Source organism: Ursus arctos, unplaced genomic scaffold, assembly GCF_023065955.2.
Source record: "Ursus arctos isolate Adak ecotype North America unplaced genomic scaffold, UrsArc2.0 scaffold_6, whole genome shotgun sequence".
Lineage (NCBI taxonomy): Eukaryota > Metazoa > Chordata > Mammalia > Carnivora > Ursidae > Ursus > Ursus arctos.
This window is the reverse complement of record NW_026623078.1, coordinates 42,296,834-42,321,759: the sequence shown is the minus strand read 5'-3', so window position 1 is coordinate 42,321,759 and position 24,926 is coordinate 42,296,834.

The window sequence follows — 24,926 nt, the reverse complement described above, 5'->3', positions numbered from 1 at the left end:
CTGGCTGTCTCTATCTCTGTCAAATAAATAAATAAATAAAATCTTAAAAAAAAATATGGATGGAGAGTAATAATCTGATAAAAAATATGTGAATTGCATAAACTAATTTTTCCATTGAAAAGAGCTCAGAACTAAGAGTGTATTTTGAAAAGAAACATATAGATATACTTTCGTAAAGTTTATAAATACTAATAAAAATCCAGTACACTTCTAGAGTGTAAACATAATAGATGTATTAAACAATAGGAATTGTATTGATAATGGATTTCTTCTTACAAAATTAATGCCAAGATAGGGATTTTCTGTCAAGTTTTGAAAGGAAATAAACTGAACTTAGAAATTCATACCCATTTAGGTAATTATCCAAATGTGAGAATACAATGAAGATAGTTTAAACATTAAAAAAAAAAAAAAAAACTTGGAAACAATTCCACTTTCATGCACAGTTTTTTTTTTTTTCAATAAGTACATAGATATGTCCCAACAATCTTAAAAACAATCCAATAAAGAAACACTGGAGAACAAGAAATCAGGAAATGCTGATGAGCAAGAAACTAGAAACAAACTAATGACAAAATAATTATTGATAATATGCTTATAATATTAATACAAGTTTTAAGAAATACTCCCCAAATGAAAAAGGCATATGTAAATAATAACAGCAATCATCCACACAGGTTTTATAATTCATAATTGCAGACTTTCTTGTAAATAAAATGGACCTCAGTGAAAATTTCATAGGCTTGAAAGGCTTTATCAGGAGAAAAGGGCAAGCTGTTCATGGGAGGGACAGTGGTGTACTTCTTTATTCTTGAATCAGTATATAAAAGCAGACATAGTGGTGTAGCAAATTAAAAAAAAAAACCCAAGGCATTTTTAAGACTAGATGAAGAATTCCATGAATAACTTTATATAACTGTGAGGACCCCAGTCAGCAGTGTGGTCATGTTCACATCAAGAAGACAGAATTATGATGACCTTGGGAGCCATGTATCATCGAGAAGCCCCCACTCCTCAAAGCAGGGAACTTCATTCATGAATTGAAGTTTAGGCCAAAACAGTACCAACCAAATTGCCAGGAGACTTCTCAGGCTCCACATCATGGATGAGTGCAAAGAGACCACAAGAGGAATAGAAAGCAATGGAAGAGCCTTGATCTGAAATCTGTATAAAAAGTAATCACCTGAGTTCCCTTCTTACGAAGCTTATAATAAAAAGAAATGAGTGTAAATTAAGCATAATTTAGGAACTAAGAAAAAGGAAAGCAAAAGTTCACAGACAGTGGAGGAAAAAAAGGGAGCAGGCAGATGTCAGTACTGAGAGGCTACTTTTTTTTTTTTAAACACTTCTTGGTAATAACAAAAGAGGGAGCCTTCAAACTATGACGCTAGAAATGTTATACTTGCTCACCTTAGCAGTGTGTCTTCTAAAAAGTACAAGAAAATTTCATCTTAACTAGGATGATCATCAGAAAACAGTTATATTCATATGTCATGTAAATTAAAAGAAAGATGGGAAAAATAACTTGAAATAATTAATGAAGACATGGTAGAAATATATACCAACAAAATAGATTATAATGATTCAAAAGTTGATTGAAATGTTAGAAACATCAAGTTACATAAGTTTATACTAATATATAAACCCTCATATGTCACTTTGGATTTGCCATGAAACCATTTCACTTTCTAAACACTGGTAAATAAAGGGAAAAACTATATTTTTAACCTGCTTTACTATATACAGTACTTCAAAGCTGGCATCTAGCTGATGAGGCAACATCTCTATGTAGTAAAATCCAAACTAGTAAATGCAGAGGGGAAAATATAAATAAAATTTTCAATTTTGAAAATCCTAAGGATATAATGAATCTGAGCAACAATCACTAATGATGGCTGTAATCATTAAGTAAACAGCTGAATTTTCACTTTATAATGGATGAAACAATTATAGTTGAGTCTACTAAGCAATTTTATATTATGTGAGTTACAACTATGCATTATATGACTCCTGATTTGTGCAACTGGAGATACACAACATTCCTTATAAGTTATTCTTTCCAAAAATAATCAAACCCACTATATATTACTATTAGTTTATAGGAAATACAGAGGATAGAGGAACCTTTTAAATCACACTATGGGGATGCAATCAAAAGAGGTGGGATAATTTACATTGAATGGTGATCTAGTTTCTTCAGTAGATAGGGAAAAAATTGCAAAGGGAAAACAGGGACGGGTATGTACATATTATGAGTCATAAGAGTCATCAGCTAAATAGAACGTGTGGATCTTGTTTGGGTCATGCCTTGAACATCCCAACATTTAAAAACCTTTGGGATGCTCAGAGAAATTACAGTTTTCAATGAAAATCACAATAGTAAGATATTTCCCTGGTAATTTAAATTAATTGAATAATTAATGTTTAGTATTCTTTTATATTGCTTTCTAGTAGAAAATTCAGTTCTTTGGATATTCCACAGATTCGTGTCAGCTTTACCATATGTGACATTGTGTGAACATAACCTCCTAGATCTCATATTTCTTATGTTTCAAATGAGAGTTTGAGGCGGTTTATCCATGGTACTGCTTTCTAAACTTTGTTTTTTAAAACTTCTTTTCAAACTCTGGCTACCTACAATAGAAAAAATTGTCACTCTATACACACAAATCACATGTATACTTGCATAAACATGCACAATAATACTGTATAACTAAAAGAGACATTTCATATAATAGCATTTATACTTGCCATATGGTGATGTACTGTATTTTTCTGTCTTTTTTATTCTACTTTATTTCTTCATAAAAATGATTTCCGTGATGCTCTGTTATTTTCCGTTTGCCTTAATGAATTATAACCTGAGTTTGAAAAATGCTAGCTATAACACTTTTCCCAGTTCTTAAAATTTATAAATATTCAGCTATAGTGTTAATAATTTATGTATTTTTCAGTCAATGAGTTTAGAAATATTTAGAAGTAGCAGAATAGATATTTGTCAAAAGAAGAAAATGTAGGTAAATAAAATACATTAAGTCTACTGCTGGAGATTTTAATATATCACAGAAATGTAAAAAAGAATTACAAATAAAGGCAAAAATATCCATATGGCAAAAATACGTGTATGGCGAAATGAGGGAAAAAATAGAACTGATAAACAAAACTAACCTTATTTGGAAAACATTAAAGTAATTAATTACCATTGATGTAACAAACCTGTGAAGATTACACCAAATAAAACATGGAGAAATAAAAAGTAAATATAGCAATCAATACAAATCTATTTTGCAATTATTTTGAAAAACAATGCAGCTTTACAACAACTGAAATGGATAATTCTTAGAGAAATAAAAACTGTCAAACTGAAACAAGACATCAAGAGGTTGAACAAACCAATTCAGGGAAAGACAAATAGAAAATGATCAACTACCAAAAACCCAATGCAAGAAATTATACCCATGTGAATAATTGACTTAAACTACTAAGAAAAACTGTTTATTACACCAATCTGATCTCAAGTAGAGGGAAGGATGTCTCCCAAATATAGCACTGATCCTAAAACCTCATGATGGCAGCAAACAAGGCAAAAATGGTAGTCTACTGGTCTTTTAGAAGTGAAAGCAGCAGTCAAATAAGGTCAGAGTAAACAGCAATCAGGAAGACTTTAATGAAGATTTTACTTCAGGAACATGCAACTGCTTAATATAATGGAATTCTTAAAATACATAACATGATTGAGTAGTGAAGATAGCCACATGATTTTTGCAATGCCATTTAACAACTCAATTAATTTTATTACAAAACAAAGAAACAACAAGAAAATGACATAATCTCATTACCCAGAAATAAACAGCATAGTTGAGTGTGTACTGTATCCTTCCAGACCTTTCCGTATATGGTACATAATATAATAGAGTATCATTATCCCCTATACCTTCTATTGTCCCACCAGATTCCTTCTGTTCTGTGTCCTGCTCTCTACCACTAGATCAGCTGAGGAGAGTAGAGTAAAGATACTGGTTCTTCTGATTTCCTCCCTGTGTGGGCTTAATTGCAACCCTCAATAGTTGGTCACTGCTCCTCTCAAGGTTGTCTGCTCTGCTTGACTCTATGAGTTCACATTATCTCTTACCTATTTTTGTGTAATGAACTACTCCTCTTAGCATATGAAAACAGTAAACATTTAAATCACACTTTTGTGAGTCAAGAATCCAGGATTGGTTTACTTGGGTGCCTCTGCCTTGGGGTCTCACATGAGTTTGTAGTCAATCTCTTGGCCTGAACTTCAGTCACTGAGATTTATTGGGACTGAAAAATATTCTGCCAAGTTCACTCCTTTGATTGTTGGCAACCTTCAGTTCTTTATAGGCTTTTAGACTGAGGACATCAGTTCCTTTCCATGTGGGTCCCTCCATAGGGCTGCTTATAACATGGCAGTTTGCTTCCCCCTGGTTCAAGTGATGAGAGACCATAGCCGTGAGGAAGAGAACCAAAATGAAAGCCACAGTCTCTTTAACCTAATCTTTGATGTGACACCCCGTCACTTCTGCCATGTTCATTCATTAGAAGTGAGTCACAAAGTGCAGCCCACACTCAAGTGGAGAGGGAAGAAGGAAGGATTATTGGGGTTCATCACAGGAACTGTCTACCATTCTCTCATTTCATGTCACCAGTACGGTGAGTGTAATTGCTCAAGTAATGCCATCCCTGGTTTCTTGTACCATTCCTCCTGCCTCAGCTACATTTCATTTTTAAAATTAAATTTATTTGAGTTATCCAAAAAGAAGACACCATCTATTTCCTGGTGGGCCCTGACTGACAGACCTAAATATTATGTTTATACATGGGGATTTCATGTAGGATCTGGTATATTATTAAATATACACACATAGTTTTATAAAAATAGGCTCATAAAATAAAACTAAAGATAATAAATTCATTCTACTTTACATATTGTAAGCTTCTTACATGTCAATGTTCATTTCATACTGTTCAATAGCAGGATGATCCATTTCATAGATATTTGGGTATTAATTTAACAAATTCCTTCTATCAGACATTTAATTTGGTTCCAGTTCTTTGCTTTTATATTAAGCCAAACTTTCTGTGTTAAGTATGGAAGTGAAATTTCTCAGTCAGAGGGCACATGCATATTTAAAGCTTATGGTATGTAGAATCAAATTGCTTTCAAGAAAGATTTTGCTGATATATATTTCCACCAGCAGAGTGTAAGAATGACTGTTTTCATATATCCTTCATGGTGTTGCATATTATCCTTCTTTAATATTTATTAATTTGATATTTCACATGGGTCCTTATTATTTTGATTTACATTTTTAAAATCCTTGTGAAGTTGAATAATTTTTCACACAGGCTTTTTGTATGTTTTGGATGTTAGGAAATCGCAGTTTTTTTTGTTTTTGTTTTTGTTTTTTTTACTGATTTGTAAGTCTTCATTTGCTGAAGATGTTATCTCCTTGCCACATTTTTTGTTAATGCTTTGCTCTAGGTTTCATTTTATCTTCTTGATTTTATAAATGTCTCTGTCAAAATATCTCAAAATTTTGTTCAAAAATCTGTCCTTTAGAGTTGATACCTTTCGTAACTCTATTTCAAGTTTAATTACGTTTTCCTTTATAAAATTATACAAATATTTACCTATATTTTCTTTTAGTATGTTTACCATTTACTTTAAGGCACTTAAATCTTTAAGCTCTCTCTTTCTTTCTTAATTTAAAATCCTCACCCACTACCGGGTTGCTGATGTTAGAGATTTGGGAGTTTTTCTAAACCCTTAATTCTCCCTCATCCCTCTTTCCCGTATCTGATAAAGCTCAAATGTACTCAGATCTCTAGTCCTTACTTTATTTTACTTTACTTTTATTTTATTTTTATTTTTAAGTAATCTCTACACCAGACATGGGCCTCACACTCACAACCCCGATATCAAAATTCCTACACTCTACTGACCGAGTCAGCCAGGCACCCCTTCTTTTGAGTGGACATAATGCAGTATAAGGTGATGTGTAATGACTTTTTGACTTACGTGGACTTTTAGCACAAATGATAAACTTTTATTGTGCTAAGCCATTGAAATGTCTGTGTTGGTTGTTACTGTTACACAACCTATTGTATTCTAATTAATTGTAGGTAACTATTTAATCAAAGGGTGGTTTAAGCAAAGTTTAGATGTGCACATAAGAAGATGGGGATGGGTTTCCAAATATTTTAAGGAGGGTAAAACATACGGCTGACTAATCAAAACTCTGCAGGCAACTAAGAAATCAAAATGAATGTCACATCTTCCACTGAAGCAAATTGCCGAGTGACAACCTTAAGGAACATTAAGATTAATTTTAAAAGTTTGTCAATCAACTCTATAAATATTCATACAGCAAAACAGCATGATCAGTTATTTTTGGCACTCTACTGGGTCCTGAATTCATAACTTACAGCTGAAGTTGGTACATACGTATACTTTGTGTAAGGTGCACTTTATTTCTTGGCAGTTGGTGTTCTTTCCTCTTCAATGTACTGAAGCACACACCGCCCATCTGATGGACTGGGTTCCTACTGAGGGTAGAGAATTTCGTATCTGTCACCAACAGAGAAAATTCTCAGCTCTTTCAGACAAACATGAAAATAAAATTGAAGCTTGTCATGGGGAACAGGAACAGATTTAGAAGACTGAGTAAGCTTTTCTCAGGAAGAACTCTCAGGTTAGTTGCTAAGTATGGCTACAAAGTAGCTGCAAAGTAGTCTCCTGTGTGGTTAGCTGCTGCTGATTTAAATGGTGATGATAGGTAAAAGATGGTAGAATGTGCGGTAATGCTAAGTGAAATAAGTCAGTCAGAGAAAGCCAATTTCATATGCGGGATTTAAGAAACAAAACGAATAAGCAAAGGGGGGAAAAAGAGACAAACCAAGAAACAGACTCAACTATAGAGAACAAACTGATGGTTACCAAAGGGCAGGTAGGTGGAGGGATTGGTGAAATAGGTGATGGGGATAAAGGAGTGAACTCGAGATGAGCACTGGGTAGTGTATGGAATTGTTGAATATTGTACACCTGAAGCTAATATAACACTGTAAATTAACTATTCTGGAATTAAAATACAATGAAAAGTAAAAAAGAAAAAGGATATAGATATGCTAATATTTAAAAAATATTGGGGTACCTGGGTGGCTCAGTCAGTTAAGTGTCTGCCTTCAGCTCAGGTCATGATCTCAGGCTCTAGGATCCAGCCCCACATTGGGCTTCCTGCTCAGTGGGGAGTCTGCTTCTTCTCCCTCTGCCCCTCCACCCCCACTCGTGCTCTTTCTCTCTCCTCAAATAAATAAATAAAATCTTAAAAGAATAAAAAAACATTTGGGCTTAACTCAAGAATCAACATAATGGTTAAGATTGCGTACAGAATTTAATTTTCGTACCTACTTGTAGATGTGCAATTAGTGCAAATTTCTTATGTATTTTTTTAGCCTCTGATAAATAGCTAATCAAGTTACTTTTTACTGTAATGTTAATTTTCACATGGAATATTCTGAATCAGCATCTGATAAGATTTTCATACTTTGTAGTAACAAAGAAACGACTCAATTTCTTCTCTTGCATTTAATGAATGATGCTTTAAGGAAAATTCAAGAATGTGAAGTATTAGCCCATTACAGTCTCAAATGATTCAATGAGTATCTTACATATTGTTTTGGTGAAATTTACTGTGATAATATTTTACTTGGGTCGTTGGGTAGTTGGTTATAGACACTATCCACCCCCACCCCATAATAGTACTGTTCTATATAGATATAATTCAAGCTACACGGGTAATTTTAACTGTTCCGGTAGCCACACTAAAACGTGTAAAATGAAGGTAGAATTAATTTTAATAATATACCTTATTTAACCCAACATATCTTAAATCTTAATAAGATTTATTTTTTTAAATGATTTGATTTATTTATGAGAGAGAGAGAGAACATGAGTGGGGTGAGGGGCAGAGGGAGAAGCAGGCTCCCCACTGAATGGGGAACCTGATGTGGGGCTCAATTCCAGGACTCCGGGATCATGACCTGAGCCGAAGGCAAATGCTTGACCAACTGAGCCACCCAGGTGCCCCCTTAATAAGATTAAATAAAGTATATAATAAGGATTTAATAAGATTTAATAAAAATGCTAATAATACATTTTATTATTTTTAAATTGATGGGGGTAGAAATCCAGTGTGTTATACCTATAACAAATTTTAGTTTGAGCTAGCTACATTTAAAGTGCACAATAACCACACATGGCTAGTGGCTACCTTATTGGACAGTACAACTCTTATTCCTTCTTTTGTTCCTTTCTTTATTAATCCATTTTTAGCCACCCAAAACTGACATTCATTTTCTGTGTTTTTCCTGTATGCCATCAGTAGGTGTCTGGTCCATACAGTCCCCCTGGTCCACAATCCTTACTGGAATGATAATTTATTGTTTTCAGAAATATTTTATAGCATGATTGAAGAATAATTAACAGGTAATGAACTGCACAAACTTACATTTTATAATTTGGTAAATTTTTACATATTTATATAGCAGAGAAACCACGCAGAAATCAGCATGGTGAAGATAGCCATCTCCCCAGCCATTCCTCATTTCTTTGTAAGCTTGCTCTCCCTGCTCATCCCATTCCCTGTGCACCCCTCCACACGCCCTCACCCACCCCCGCCCCCAGGCTCTACTTCCTATTAGTACACATTAATTTGCATTTTCCGAAGTGTTACATAAGTTGAAACCCATTATGTACTTGTTTGTCTGCTGTTTTTTGGATCAGCCAGGTACTTTGATGCTTCCACTCTGCTTCTTTTTTTGGCTTACCAATTATAGTGCTCTTTTGTAACCCTGGTTGATTCTGGTTGCAGTATATATCTTTACTTAATATATATCTTTACTTAATCTCAGTGACACTGTATCACTTTATGTATAGTATAAGAACCTTCCAAAGGCAATCTTCCATTTCGTCCTTCTCAGCCAATATACTGTTGTTCTATGTATAGAGCGTAACACCAATACGTTGACATTATTTTTGTTTAAACAGTCAACTCTCTTTTTGAAAGGCTTAAATAAGAGTAGAATGACGTATGTTAAACCATGTCTTTACCATTTTTCATGCTCTTCATTTCTTTATATAGATCTGCAGTTTGATTTAGTATCCTTTCTGCCTGAAGGAGTTTAACATTTCTTGCAACACTGTTCCGCTGATGGTGAATTCTTTCAGCTTTTGTATTTCAGAAAGACATGAGTATAGAATTCTATGCTATTATTTATTGCACTGCTTTAATAATGCTGCTCCAGTGCCTTCTTGCTTGCGTTGTTTCTAACCAGATCCCTAGACATCTTGGCTTTGTTCTAATGTATGCAATCTTTCTTTTCTCTGGTTCCTGTTAACATTTTTCTCTTTATCCCTGGTTTTAAGCAATTAAATTATAATCTTTTATGAGATTTTCTTCAATTTTCTTGTGCTTGGAAACTTGTTGAGCTTTTTTGATCTGTGGACTTACAGTTTTCATTGAATTTAGAAATTTTGAGCTGTGATCTCTTCAAATGTTTTTTTTTTTTTTCCTTCACTAATATACTAGCTGCCCTCCTCCCATATACTTTCCCTCAAGAAAGAAATTCTAACTGGATTTATTGGTTCCAGTATACTCATTTATTGTCTGCATTTTTCAGGACAGTGGGATGATTGTATAGAGTCTAGTACTCTTTCCTTTCCTCCTAATCTCCCTCTCTCTTTCATTCTTTTTCTCTCTTTTGTGCAGTATGGCACTCTCATCCATTGGTGGTCCATTAGTGGTAAACCTGAGACTTTCAGAATAAAAGAAAATCTGCTTGAGTTTTGAGCCAAATTAATGCTCTAACCCAGCTTCATCAGTGTTTATTTTAGGTTAATGCCACTCATTTTGCAAAAATATGGTGATTTGATTTCTTCTTTGTCTCTAGTGTGTATAACTTCATTGGGAATGTTCACATAAGACAATAAACCAGATTTGAGAATTCCTGAATTATCCAGCAAAATATCAATAAAGTTCAGCCAGCATCCCAAGGAGAGGATAAAGCATAAATAATATAGAAGAGAGAGTGAAGGAATATATTTAATTTGGAACTGAATTTACATTTTATTCTTGAAAGGGAATATTTTGGGGACTTATTTGAAATAAAATTAAAGAGTTATTGAGGAAGTAGTCATTTTACCCATAATGTTATGAGAACTATGTAAGGTAGTATTATGGGAAGGGTATTATAGTATTAAGAGGAGAAATAATGATGGAAAGAACAAAAGCAGTAACAGTGAAAATAGGGGAAAAAAGAATATTAGGAGAATATAAGGGATATTAAAAAAGTAACATTTACAAGTTTGGTTCGGGTGGTTAGTAAGAGGAAAAATGGTCTAGAATAAGGCTCAGCTTAGTAGTTTGGACATCTGGGTGTATATTGATGCCATTGATGGCCATAGCTGGCACACAGATACCAGGCAACATTTGTGGTGCTCCAGAGGCATATGGGTATAGGCTTATGTACAACTTCTGTTTTATTAGCTTTAATAATAATATTCATTTGCTCCCACTTGAGAAAACATATTATAATGTAAGTGAATAAAAGGATTTTTATTATAAGGATTTATTTGAATCTTTTCTAAATAATTTGTAAATTTTAGTACTTGATTGGTAACCAACATGTTATTTCACCACCAAGTTAAAAGTTATAACCTACTTGTGTTTCTACCTCCTGCCTACCTTGATTTGGGAGTGACTTCTATTGTGACCAGGCTTATCATCCTAAAAATGCTGATGACATTGTATCTTTCTGTTGGATTTTTAGGCCAATAGGTTAAAATTACAACTTCCTAACTCAGCACATACACATCTTCAACATCACCCTCAATCTACTCTTACAGCCTCATTTTGGGACATCTCCCTCTTTGTATGGCATTTCCAAGACATTACAGAACCTTTTGCAACTGCATTCCTTTGTAGATGTTCTTCCTTTTCTCTGGAATGACTCACCCTACTCCTTTAGCTACTCTGGTCCTTAAAAATATCTGTTCAACTATCAGCTAAAATATCCTCTCCCTAATAAAATCTCTAATTTCCTTAATGAGATAGCTACTCTGAAACAAACTTTGTTCACATTTCTGCAACAGCACATATTAAAATGTGCTGAATTATTAAAATATTCAACAGCACATTTAATTGAAGTTTATCTGTTTCCATCTGTGTTTTATGATAAAAAATTTGAGCTGTTTAAGAAAAGACTGACTCGTAGTCATCATTGCAATTCAGTTCTTAACACAGTGTCAGGTTCAACATAGGACCAATAAATTATTGAGTGGATGAAATTGAACAGTAATTGACAGTGTTTTTATAATCTATATAATTTTTTATACCTTTGGATACAGTATCTATGAATTAGTAAGGAATGTTAAAGTCCTGAATAATCATTGTTGATTTATTCTATTTCTTTTTCCTCTTGTCAATTTTTGTATTTTGGCACTCTGATTTCAAGCTCTTGCATATTTTGGATGGCTATGTCTCCTAGAGTAGTTGACCTTGGCCCTTTTTTAGTTCTGAAATATGCCTTTTTGTCTTAAAGTATACTTCACCCAAAAGGAACACCAGCTTTCTTATGATTTGAGTTTGCATAGCATATTTTTCCATGTATTTACTTTCCACATTTCCCCCATATATTTACTTGATATTTAAACTACTCTCTTATAAACTTCATATAGTTAGGACTTAACTTTTTATTCAGTCTGGCCAATTTCTGTCTTTTAATTTGAGTGTGTGCTCTTTTTACATTTAATATAACTAATGATATTGTTGGTTTTGTTTATCTTGCTATTTATTTTCTATTGTCATTATATTCTTCTTTTGGCTTTTAGATATATCTCTGTGATACGTAAATAACTTTATGTAAAATATGCTTCATCCTTCCTCATGAGAGTGAACATAAATATCTTTATTATGCTTGAAATTGTAGACAATTTCCTTCCCAAAATGTTCCTTGGATTATTAACATGCTTCTCCCAAATTGCTCATAAATATGTCTCCAAAGAGTTGAAAAGCAAACTTTACCCCAAAAGCCCGAAAACTTGTAAATATGTAAAAATGTAAGTTCATCTACTGATAAGCATTAAGTTGTTTGAGAGCTTGTTGCTGTGGCTACCTTGTTCAAAAGAGACAAACACCTGCTGTACCCCAAAGTTATACATAATTTACCTAACCCATGACTTAATGTATGAGATGACTTTGAGCATCACCAACCAGAACAAGATGATATAAGCATGAGCCAATAGCAGGAAGAGATTATTACTGCCCAGATACTCAGCATGTAAACCCAGAAGCCAGATGATATTGAACATCAGTACAGCATGGACTTCCTGAGTATCTCTCAAGTGTGCTGAGCTGATTGATGGGCCCATGCATACCAACCATCAGCAACTGCTGGCACAGATCAAGGTGACCCACCTGCAAGCAGGAAAGACAGCATGTTCATTCTTGTCCCTTCCCTTTTCTTGCTTGCCATTGACACATAGCTTATTGCAGAATTTATTTAAGCTAAGTAGAGTTCCATGCATTTTTTTTTCCTCTGTACTCCTTTCTCAGAGACATTTTGAAACCAAGGTTCAATTTTTATTTTCAGGTGATTTTACTCAAATTAAAACAACCTTATTTACCTTTAAAAAAAGTTTGTAAGTGGTTGTTCTATTGATTATAATATGTATCCTGAACCTATTGCATTTATCCTAGAATTGATATTTACTACTGCAAGCATAATGTAAGGCATGTCCATTTATTTTCTTCCTAATCTTAGTGCTAGTGTGCTAAATATTTTACAGCTATTTATCTTACAAACACCATAATTCATTTTTATTGTTGCTTCAATTATCTTTTTCAGAAAGCCAATTTCATTTACATTCATTCAGAATTACCATCACTTGTCTTTTAAAGATATTAAGAACAGAAAAAATTAGTCTTTTATCTTTCCCCACATCATAGTCCTGGAGTTTTCCCTTCCTTCCTTTAGATCCATGTTTCCAACTGGAATCATTCCCTCCAGCTTGAAGGACTCCTCTAGTGTTTTTATGACACAGGTCTGCTAGTGATAAAATCTCTCAGCTTTGACTTCTCTATAATTTTTTTTATGTTGTACTTATTTTCAAGGATAGCTTTACTGAATATAAATTTCTAGTTTTCAGTCTTAAAAAAATGATGAAGATGTAATTCCACTGTCCTCTGCCTAACATTGCCTTTGATGAGAAGTCAACACTTATTTTTATCATTGTTCATCTTACTGTAACTAACACCCTTTTCCTCTGACTTCATTTAAAACTTTCTTTGGTTTTCAGGACTTGGACTTTGATGTGCCTAAGTGGTTTTCTTTCAATTAATCCCACGTGGACTTCATTGATCTTCTTGTACCTATAATTAATGCTTTCGATCAAACTGGAACCTATCTATTCATTATTCAAATGTAGCTATTTGTTTTGTTTCAAACAAACCTATATGCTAGACACCCTCATACTATCTCATGAGTTGTGCTGGTCTGTCTTCAATCTGATTTTATCACTCTTATTCACAACTAGTATCTGTATTTTCTTGTAGCAAATATATTGTCTCATAATGCAGTTATTACATCACTTTAAAAATTTTTTTCTACTTGCCTGTGAACTCATTGAGTGTGGAGGATTGTATTTTCTTTTAATCAAAATTATGTTTAAACTGTTAGTGCTCTATAAAAATTTGAATGAATCAATATCAGATGGGAAATGAGACTAAAAGCCACAAGGATTCTGACACCATATTCTCTATTTTTAGAATAAAATGCAGCATTTTAAAAAAGAATCTTATATATTTACAACATAATCTAGAAAACACATGTCAAAATCCTTTCCTTTTGAGGTTACACATAAATGAAAATGGCAACTATTAACACATTATTTTCTAAACCATATATAATAGAGACTCAGGGAAGAGCTTTTCCCTCAAAGGAGACTGTAAATAACGGGGATTTTTTCTCAGACTAATGACGTTTGCCACAGTGATCTATGGTTTACACTCTCACGTCAGATAGGCTTTCCATAGGATTAAAAGGTTTACTAAAAATACAGTCATTCATTGTGCACCGGTCATGAGCCTCGGAATTCACCACCTGGAATTTGTTCTAAGTTATACAACTTGACACTAACCTCAAGATGTATTAAAGTGACTGTCAGAGGTTTGCCACTGTGAGGAAGTGCACTATTAGGGTGTAAAGATAACGGCAGTGATTTAGTGTTAGGGAATCAACCTGGGAAATATGTTCTTTCTTATTTCCTGGTTTTGATTCTTGAGTTTTCTTGGTGGCACCAACAGATTTCCTTTAACACAGAATCACTGCATGCAATATCAAAAATGATGCATCTTAGCCCTCGGCCTAAATTATTTCTCTGCATTTATTAACAATGCAACAAGTTCAACATATATGGCATTAGCTTACACTTGTTCTGTAAATGACAGGGTCAGGTTCTAATCTTACAAATACTGAAGATTCTTTCCCCCCACAAATTGTACCTCTCTTTGGGGGAAATCATGAATCACAGGTATCTATGTAGTACAGTCTGTTCATCTGACCCACTTGAGAACATAATAGGAAAATTAAAGTTACATGAATGAATAGGTTGAGATTGGGAACAGAGAAATGCTTGGGTATATGTTTTGGGGTTTTTTTGTGTGTGAAAGCTAAAAACTAAATGCTCTAAGAAAGCTTCTTTTTATCTCTGCTACAGGAAAAAGATACTCAGCTCCTTATGATAAATCGAGACTTATTTTACCAGACATTTTGAGATTCTCTGCACTCCTGGTATATTTCTTTCTTTTGATTTATCATATCAGCACAAGAAAATCTGCATGAGAAACACTAAAAAATAGTGGTGTGTTTCCCTTATAGTGCTTATTCCTCTTAAATTATCTTTCTATTTGCTTATTTGTCTTTTTACTGCCAAACAGAATATAAGTACAATGATGAAAACACATTTTAGTACTTCTTTATTAATATAATCTCTGCACTTACAGTAGTTCTTTGTAAAATATATGAATTCAAAATTATATGTTAAATGGATGAATGAATATAATGATTGACACTAATTGTTTTTTTTTAAGAGGGGAATAACTTTTTAAATCTTCATTAGGATATTACCCATGGAATATTTGTTCCTCAAAACACTTCTTTTAAGGCAGTCAGAGTACTATAATTAGTTTCTATGACAACATCATACTAGAAATTAGTGGTGGTGATGGTGGTGGTGAGGGGGACATAAGAGAAAATAGAATAAAATAATTAAATATTTTCAGCAGAAAGTAAATTTATTTTTCCCATGAAGCTTATTTCTTATTCTTACTGTGGACTTTGTTCACTGCTTTTATTGCCTACATATATTCTAAACATATAGTAACCCATAAGTCACTAAGATATCACTTAGTAAATTGCTATTACAGTGTATTTATCATACTGAATGGTAGTATATTTGATTAAAAGTGCAAATTGCCATCAACTTAACACTGTGTGTGGGTATGTGTGTTGTCTTACATGTACATAAAATTTTAAATTGCATATTTGAAATTTGTATACATATTTAGAATTATAAAGTGATAATAGATGTCTTAACAGATTCATCTAGAATATAGACCCTAGGAGTAATGTGAAGAAAAAATATGACTTGAATATACTTTATTAAAATATTAGAGAAAATGCTGCTAAAATTCTTTTATCTGTTTTTTGGACAGCGGATGGGAGGGAGTGAATGTATACAGAGCGTATCTTTGAATCTTGGGGACTTTGACCAATTTATTTAATATTCAAAAAGTGTTTGCTTTGAGTTTGAACCTTAGATTCACTCTCTACTATTTGTTTCAGGAAAGCTTCATTTCAATCTACTCAATATAAAGTGGGAATAATAATCCCTACCTCAGATTTTATGCTTATAATGTAAAGCAACTGATGTAGAACTTACTAAACAGTACGTAATATATGTTAATGGAATAATAATGGACTGATGGTTAAGCCAGTGACCAAATGACCAACAGCCAATAGACAACAGTGGCCAATAGACCAACAACAATTGAGAGATTAGTCTATTCTGTGAGGCTTCTGGGCTGTATGCCACCAAAAGGATCCAGCATCTACAGAATAAGTTAATTATGATGTACTTGCAAAGCTTAACACAAAGGTTGCTGATTACTTACAAACATGCAGCTTGCAGCAGATGAAATCTGGTTGCAGGTGATTTGACTCAACTCTCTAAATTCATGTTACCTAGCATAATTCATACGCAACAGGTGATGTGGACTCTCAGCCATAAGCATCATATGCTAGAGCTAAAAACTTTGAGATGAAAGGTTCCATATCTCATTACTAATCCCTGGAGCTATCTCATCTTCAGCCAAATCATAAATAATATACATCTCCCCTGGAGAAACTAAAGACAAAAATACTGCCATAAAATACAGCTGGCATCATAAATCTGTTACAAAATCATACCATAGTCATTATTCTAAAACCTGAGTACTCGGGCCCTACTCACATCGTAACTTCCTTGTCACTTAGTTTAGTATAACATTACAAAAGAAGTATGTAGGATTATTTCTTAGCATAAGTTCAGGTACCAGTATCTTAGTTCAAAATATTAAATTTTTTCAACTATGATAAAATAATCCTTTAATATATACTTGATGGATTATATACTAGAATGTTATCTGGTTACTTTATAATTATATTGGATATGAGTACATTCTAAATATAGATATGTATTTTAGGAATATATTGGGTGTAATCCTTAATGACACTTCATGGCAATGAATATTTAGACTAAAATCCGTTTATTCAAAAATGAAAAGAATTAAATTTTTAGGCTTACCTGAAGGGAATTTAAATTGTGTGTATCTGCATTCATCCTTCCCATGTATTTCGTGTTTCAGTTATGTGAGTGAATAGAAAGGGAAAAACAATTTGTAAGTGATAGATGCAAGCATGTGTATTGTATTTTTGAATTCCTTGGTATCTAGATTAGAAGTTAGAAAGGAAAATTTACTGTATGAAAGATCTCTCAGAGGAGCCCTGGAAGAGTTTGTAGTAGAATGTCCAAGAGAACTGAACATAGAGGGACCAGATAAAAGAGAATGTTCAGCTAAATAGCTTAAACAAAATTTTTATTACCAAGGTTATGTCCCTAAATGGGAAGGATGTTGTTATGTTTCTGTATTACCTGAAGTATGTTCAGGGAAAATAAATTGCTTTCTATAAGGGATAATTGTAGTGATCTCACTTTATAACAGTTTATTAAATAAATTCTTATAGGGAAGAGTACTCATTCAAGATTCCAAAATCAGGTGAAATAGGATTCCAAAAACTTGGCATATACCTCTGCAAGCAGGTATCCAATAGGAAAAAAAAAATCCCACTTCCTAATTTATTTTCTATTTCAGTACTTCTGTCTGATCACATAGATACTAAAGTTGATAGGTGCCATATAATGCATGAATAGATTTATTATCAGAAGTAGTATACTAACACAACTCAAAGCAATTCAAAATGTAACTGAAACGTTCTAGTCATTCTGTAAAGCCATTAAAAGAAAACCTCTAGTATTAGGGAAGCTTTATCAGGAGGGACAATGTCAGCTCATTGGGAAGAATGATCCTGAGTTGGCCCTTAAGGAGGAAGAAAGTTCCCATTTCCTTGCAGGGCGGAAACATTGTGCAGAAATGTCTTTCAGAATGGTGGTACCTGTAGATTCTGTGGAACCGCTGACAATTGCCTGACCAGAAAAGGGCAAGAGATGCCCCCTCATAGCTTCCCCTCAGAATCATTACTTTTCTATTGATATTCATAATAGCAGATATGCAAAGGGGTTACTCATAATTTTTGTCAAGGACAGTTACATATTTTAGCAATTTAGAAGGCATCTAGCTTAATTGAACATTTTTTGTGTTCATAGCATTTTAAACTATAATGATTTCTAACCAAGAACAGCAGACACTCTTTACATCAAAATGGTCCAAAAGCATTTCCAGGTAAGTTAAGCTAGCAATTTAATTACATGTGTTCCACTTTTTACCAAATCCTCACTGCAATGATGAAATGATGCCAACATAGGAGAAAATATGTAAATGCCAGGAACAATGGAAGGTTATCTACCACATCTCACAGAAAATTTGAGAAATGTCTCTTAGAGATGGGTCAGATGAGGAAAGATTAAAAAAAGGCATCCTCTACTGGGCCAATTTATAACTTTATTTCCTGATATTTCCCAGTTATTTGGGGAATTAAGTGGAGACTTTGGCAGACCAGATAAAACTTTAATTTGGAGGCATGAAACCTGAAAAAACAATTATTCTAAATTGAAAAAAATTGAGGAAATGGACCTTTAGAAATATATAATTTCAGAAAAGTGATTTGAGATGATAGAATAATTTTGAACAAGCCAATAATGTGAGATACTATTTTGAATGTTCTCAAAAAACAATCCCCAAGAAAAGTACTAGGACAAAATTATTTTATTTTCAAGTTTATGTAAATGTTTGAGGAACATATATTCCTTTTTATGTAAATTATTATAGGACATAAAAAGTATGTAGAGCTTCTAAGCTGTTTTTATGAATCTGACATAATTATAACACTAACACTTGTAGATGGTACAAAAAATACATTTATACATCAATCTTACCAAGAGATATGTGTACATTTCTAAAATTAAATGTTTAACACAGATCAAGCTATATAACTATATATGTGTGCGTGTATGTGTGTGTATGCATATATATAAATATTTATATATATATTTATATATATAAAATAGCCAGTAGTACAGATGACGATAATAAAAGGATAACTTATACTTAAGACATCCATTCATATATTACATTACGTTAGTACATACGATGGAGAAAAGCATAAGATTTTCCTGATAAACTTTAACAAAAATGTAACCAAATTCAGTAGTACTTTTTAAATATTTTTTAAATCTTGAATTATATTTAATTGTGCGAAGTGGGGATAGTTTTGTTAAATGCAAGACTGGAGCAATGATATCCTTTATCACTGCTATTATATAATAATTTGGGAGAAGGTTTAGCCATAGGATGAAATGACAGGATGAAATAAATTAGATATATGAACTATTATGAAAAAATATAATTAGAACAATCTCTGTATGATACGATTATCTACTGAGAATGCCAAGGAATTAATAAAAACTGTAAAAAATAAATAGAATAGTGACATGGCCTATTACAAAATCTCTATAAAATCAAATAGCTTTTCTGTATGCCATCAATAACTTCTTGGAAAACATCTTGAAAAATGACTTTATCACAGTAGCAATATAAAACACAAAATACTAAAGAATGAGACTAAAAATAAATGTGCTAGGCTTATTTGTAAAGAAAACTACAAAATTTTAGTAACCATGAATTTTAAAAACAGTCGATAATTAAAACATGCAAAATTTCTTTTTTTTTTTTTTAAGATTTTATTTATTTATTCAACAGAGATAGAGACAGCGAGAGAGGGAACACAAGCAGGGGGAGTGGGAGAGGAAGAAGCAGGCTCATAGCGGAAGAGCCTGATGTGGGGCTCGATCCCATAACGCCGGGATCACACCCTGAGCTGAAGGCAGACGCTTAACCGCTGTGTCACCCAGGCGCCCCTGAACATGCAAAATTTCTATATAACAACTTACAAATATTTAACATTTTTAAAGAAATCTGCAAAAGATTGTCTTTTAAGTTTATGAAATAGATTTTTTTGTTACATAAGACGGCATGTATAAATAGATGGATATACATTGCTTTAATTTTTTAAAAAATGTGTTCATCAGCATAACCACAAACAAAATTAAATTTCAAATAAAAACATAACATCTACAATGGAAAGACATTAATATCCTTCCTATGTAAAGAACTACTAAAAATCAATAGAAAATGGGTAAAAAGCAATCCATCAGAAATACATGTATATGTTCAGTAACCACACTGAATAGATTTAGGGTTAGTAGTAACCTAAGACATCCATATGGAACAGTGTGGGGGTTCCAGTTTTGCTCATTAATTGCTAAGCTGTTTTAATAGTATTATAGGTAAAGAAATGATAAACTTTCAAGGTAATTTTTAGAAATAGACATTATTAAGGCTCTGATGAAGCCTGGGTATCTAATATGTCTGAAAATTTTGTTTTTAAATATTTGCTTTGCCAGTTACTAGTTGTGATTATGAGCAAACAAGTACTTGCCATTTTCCTCACTTTCCTCACTTTTCTCGCCTATGCAATTTGGATAATAATGCCTAACTCAAAGGATTGGGAAGATTAAAAAATCTTTAATATAATTGTGTGATACCATGACTATCAAGTAAATAGTAAGTGCTCAATAAATTGTTATTACCATTATTATCACTGCATGATTATAATCTAAGGACCTTAAATTAGGCTTCAATTTATCTTCCTCTCTCTCTCTTTTTGGTAACATTCTTTAAAATCTATGGATAAAGAGCTCCTCTAACTTTTGATCAACTTTTAGTTGTTTTTATCTTTTTACATCCCATAGCATGTCTTGAGCCAAGCAGGACAGTTTGTTTAGGTAGTGTCTGCTCTAGGTGTGAGCCAAGTACTCCCTTTGGAAGTGTTCTCCTGGAGCTGTATATTCCATTATTCCATTAAGTGTTTCCAGTCTGATATATGAAGCTCTCTCCTATCGATAGATTATTAATACATATATTCACAGAGTATTAATAAAACTAAACCATATTTAACTTTCTTTCTTTTTTTTTTTTTTTAAAGATTTTATTTATTTATTCGACAGAGATAGAGACAGCCAGCGAGAGAGGGAACACAAGCAGGGGGAGTGGGAGAGAAAGAAGCAGGCTCATAGCAGAAGAGCCTGATGTGGGGCTCGATCCCAGAACGCCGGGATCACGCCCTGAGCCAAAGGCAGACGCTTAACCGCTGCGCCACCCAGGCGCCCCCCATATTTAACTTTCTAATGAATTAGTGTGCACTGTGTTAGTTATAACCATACCTTGAGGAAACTCATTGGCTGCCATAGTACTAGTGTGCAAAACTACGGCATGCACTTTAAAAAGTCATATGACTGCACCTTTTTAATTTTAATTTTAAATTTTGTGCACTTTGCTGAGCATGTAAACAAATTCCTTGTTCGTCAATGCAGGCTGTTAGCCGATTTTAGCTTTGACTAAGCTTTTTCCTCTTACTTTCGAATCACAATACATATAAACAGAACCAACTCTTCACAGGGTTTGAAACAGATCATTTTTCCTTTCTGCTTGCAATCCTCTCCAGCGTGACCTGTTCTGCAGTCCCTTTCTTTAGGTTCCTGGTAAATTACTAAAGTTAGTTTGAGTGAAGTTAAAGCATTAGCTGGCCTTCCTAGACACTACTGAATTTGACTGTTATTCCATTCTGGTAACATTGTACTTCAAGTATGACCTTTAGCGACTAATGATAGCATTTCAGCAACAGTTTAAACAGTAATGAGGGTCATTTGGATCACAGGGTCTTGTACTCCTTTTTCAATGACAAGGCATATGTGAGTGTTTACACCATGTGTTAGTTTTCTACTGCTGCTGTGCAAGGTACCACAAACTTAGCTGCTTGCAACGCAAATTTATTTTTCATATTTCTATATGTCAGAAGTCTTTGTAGACTCCGTTGGTTTCTTACCTCTGGTTCTCCCAAAGCAGAAATCAAGGTGTTAATCAGCTGGGCTCTTATCTGAAGGTTCTGGAGTGGGAGGAATCCACTACCAGGGTGATTCGGGTGGTTGGCAGAGTTTAATTCCATACTGAGAAAGGACTGAGGTACCCAATTCCTTGCTGTCTGTCAGCCAGAAGTCATTCTGAGCTCTAGACACCACCCGTATTCCCTGGCTCTTGGCTTCCTTCCATCGTCAAAGCCAGCAGTGGTGGTGGGCCAAGTCCATCCTTGTGTAACCTTAAGTACGACAATAGGAATTCACCTATTCTTGGAGAATAGGAAGCAGCTGTATTTAGACAAGGGATAACTTTGGTGGCAGGTGAGGGGAGAGGAAGTCTTGTTTATGCATTTTTACTTACCAAAGAATAGAAGATGGATGTCTTGTGCCATATGGGTTGTGGTTTCCATGACCTTTGGACGAGCCCCTGACACAAGGGAACCTGTTTCGTATACAGAAGCTCAGACCTTATATCAAAGATTTTTATCTCTGGTGTGGGGCCTCTTTTCTCAGCATATTCTTCAGGGCCCTAACTGTCTATGGACCCTCAAAGTCATGTATCTGAAAAAGCATAGCATTGTATACAAAAGCTGTTCTTACAGGTGAATAAAATCATCAAGTATCTGTAGGGAACTGATGCTTGTTGCCACCCAGCCGTTTCCACCCTTTGTTTCCTCATTCGTTCAATCCATAATAATATGAGAAGACTTTACTAAGCGTCAGGCAGTACTTTGTTGCTAAGGCTACTTCTGTAAAAAAGTTAGACAAATTCCCATCTTTAAGAAATCTTCTAAGTTGCTAATGGAGACAGTCCATAAATAAGCAAGAGATACAATATAGATTGTGAAATTGCTACACATTATTCAGAATAATGTGATGGAGAAAGTGAGGGATAAAGATTGGCTGTTATTTTAAACAGGATGTTGGAGAAGACCTCTGAAGGAAAAATGCACACAGAAGGGATAACCATGCTTCCAGATATCCTAAACATTTTAGAGCATGACCTGGGTGGGACATGTCTTGAAGCTATTTTAACAATACTAATAATGGTAGTAGTATATTTATTGCATGAATAGTCCTTTACATTTTTATAAAACAATAACTTTTTAAAAATTATTTAAAACTCCAAGCAATATTTGACTTACTATATGGTGAGGTTGCCATAATTCATATTGGTTGGAAAATATAGATCTTTATCGCTTTTTCTACTTAGAGTCTAGAGGGAAGGAAAGAGAAATTTTAAAGCTTCTGCCAGTTTCATAGAGCAAAAGGTTGAGATCCAGAGTAGCTGGTGTTTTTGTTTTATAAAAATATTACTGGGTCTTTGGATATGCAAATTACAGAGGAGATCTAAATTCCTTTGGAGAGTAAAATAAAGGATATGGAAATGTCCAAGATTGTGGGGGTCTGAGAAAATGGAGGGGAGAGGAGGGTGATATATATATATATATATATTTTATGGAAAGGGGGTTGAGTCACAGAACTATAAAATCCCATCTCACAGATATTCATTCAAAATAAAAACTGGGAAAAATGAAGAAAAGGAATTGGGTTCAATGTCTGGGATGATAAAGTATGGAAAAAAAAGTGACACAGGTGTAGATGATAGGAATTATAAATCAAGCTGATAGGGTAGACGCTTGTTATTAAGGCACAGGAGTTTAAAAAAAAAGTTAAGTCTTTTTGCTAGACACTGTGGGATTTTAGGCTCCCAGTGCCCATGGGGTGGTGTTTATGCACAGTTATTTTAAATTTGAGAGGACGGGTGACATCTGCTAACACCAGGATTATATTCATCTAGTGGTTCTGGATCTTCCAAACAGTCCTGTGAAGTAGGTTTGAAATTGTTTCCTCTCTAGGAGAAAAGGAAGAAGTTAGACAAGTTGGAGTTTATTTTCCTATGAGGACAAGGTACAGATGGTGCTACACCTTGATTCTTGATTCTGTCTTGCTTTGTTTTGAACTTCTAGTTTTTCTTTTTCTTCATCTACCTCCTCTTTTTTGTCTCCTCCTCCTCTTTGTCTGCCTCCACTTCCTTAGTAATTTGACATTCTCAACATCCTTTGCTCATGTTCTTGTACATTTGGAAGATAAGAAGTAGTTGTCCTAATTGGCAAAAATTCCATTTCCTGATTTCTGGGCACCAAAGCAACTTCTGGATTTTCTAGATCACATCTAAGTTGGTGACACCTAATTTCTATTATTAAATCTTTTTCTGCTTTATATACTTCATATACTTTATATACTGATGCTGGGTTCTGTTTTCCTGAATGAAAATGACTGATAACAGTTATTTCTGATTTTTTTCCAGTCTTCTAAAGTACTTTTCTAAAATGCATTTTGTTAAAGAGCTGTTTACATTAATGTGAATGCTTAGGGAATGTCATCATCCCTTCAAAAAGTTTTAAAAGTCTTACAACTCCAAAAAGTTTGTAAAAGACCTGAGTGCAAATAAAATCCATGTCCATTAAGCTACTGGAGTAGAGTCTGGTTAATAGCCTGAACCCGAAATGACTCAGGACATGTGTTATCAGTAGGGCAACATTGCCTCCAAGAGGGCAAAAATTGGTTCTTGAGCAGAAGAAAGCACCTCTTTTTATATATAAAGCATAGATATACATACAGAGGTGCATAAACAGATATGCAGTTATTGGTGGCATTAAAATTGTATGGAGTGGGGGCGATTAGGAAAAACAGTGTTGCAAAAGACTCCTCAGGGAATGATAATGGCGGGGGGGGGGGGGGGGAGAAACTTTCAAGAAAAGTAGAGGCTAATTTCATTCCAAGAAGGCCCTTAAAGTTTATTTCCATTCCAACTCAGAATTTCAGATGTGCCATGGTATATACTATAGGTGCCCGTGCATCATTGAAGAAGATTCTGCAGTCTATCTTAGATCATTGATTCCCATACATGGCATTTAAAATCATAATTTCAAGATAACAGGCTCCAGAAAAGTGCTACCTATGGAGGGCTCCAGGTGGTTCCATAATCAGCCAGGTTTTTTATAATTGCTGCTCTACTGTAATATCCCATGACTTCTGCAGGGCCAGTTCTATATAGCTCTGTGATGCCAGAAAAAATGAAGATAGTGACCCTGATTGTTCTCTCTGGTGTCTGCATCTATGTCCATTTCATGCTCCAGAAGCAATC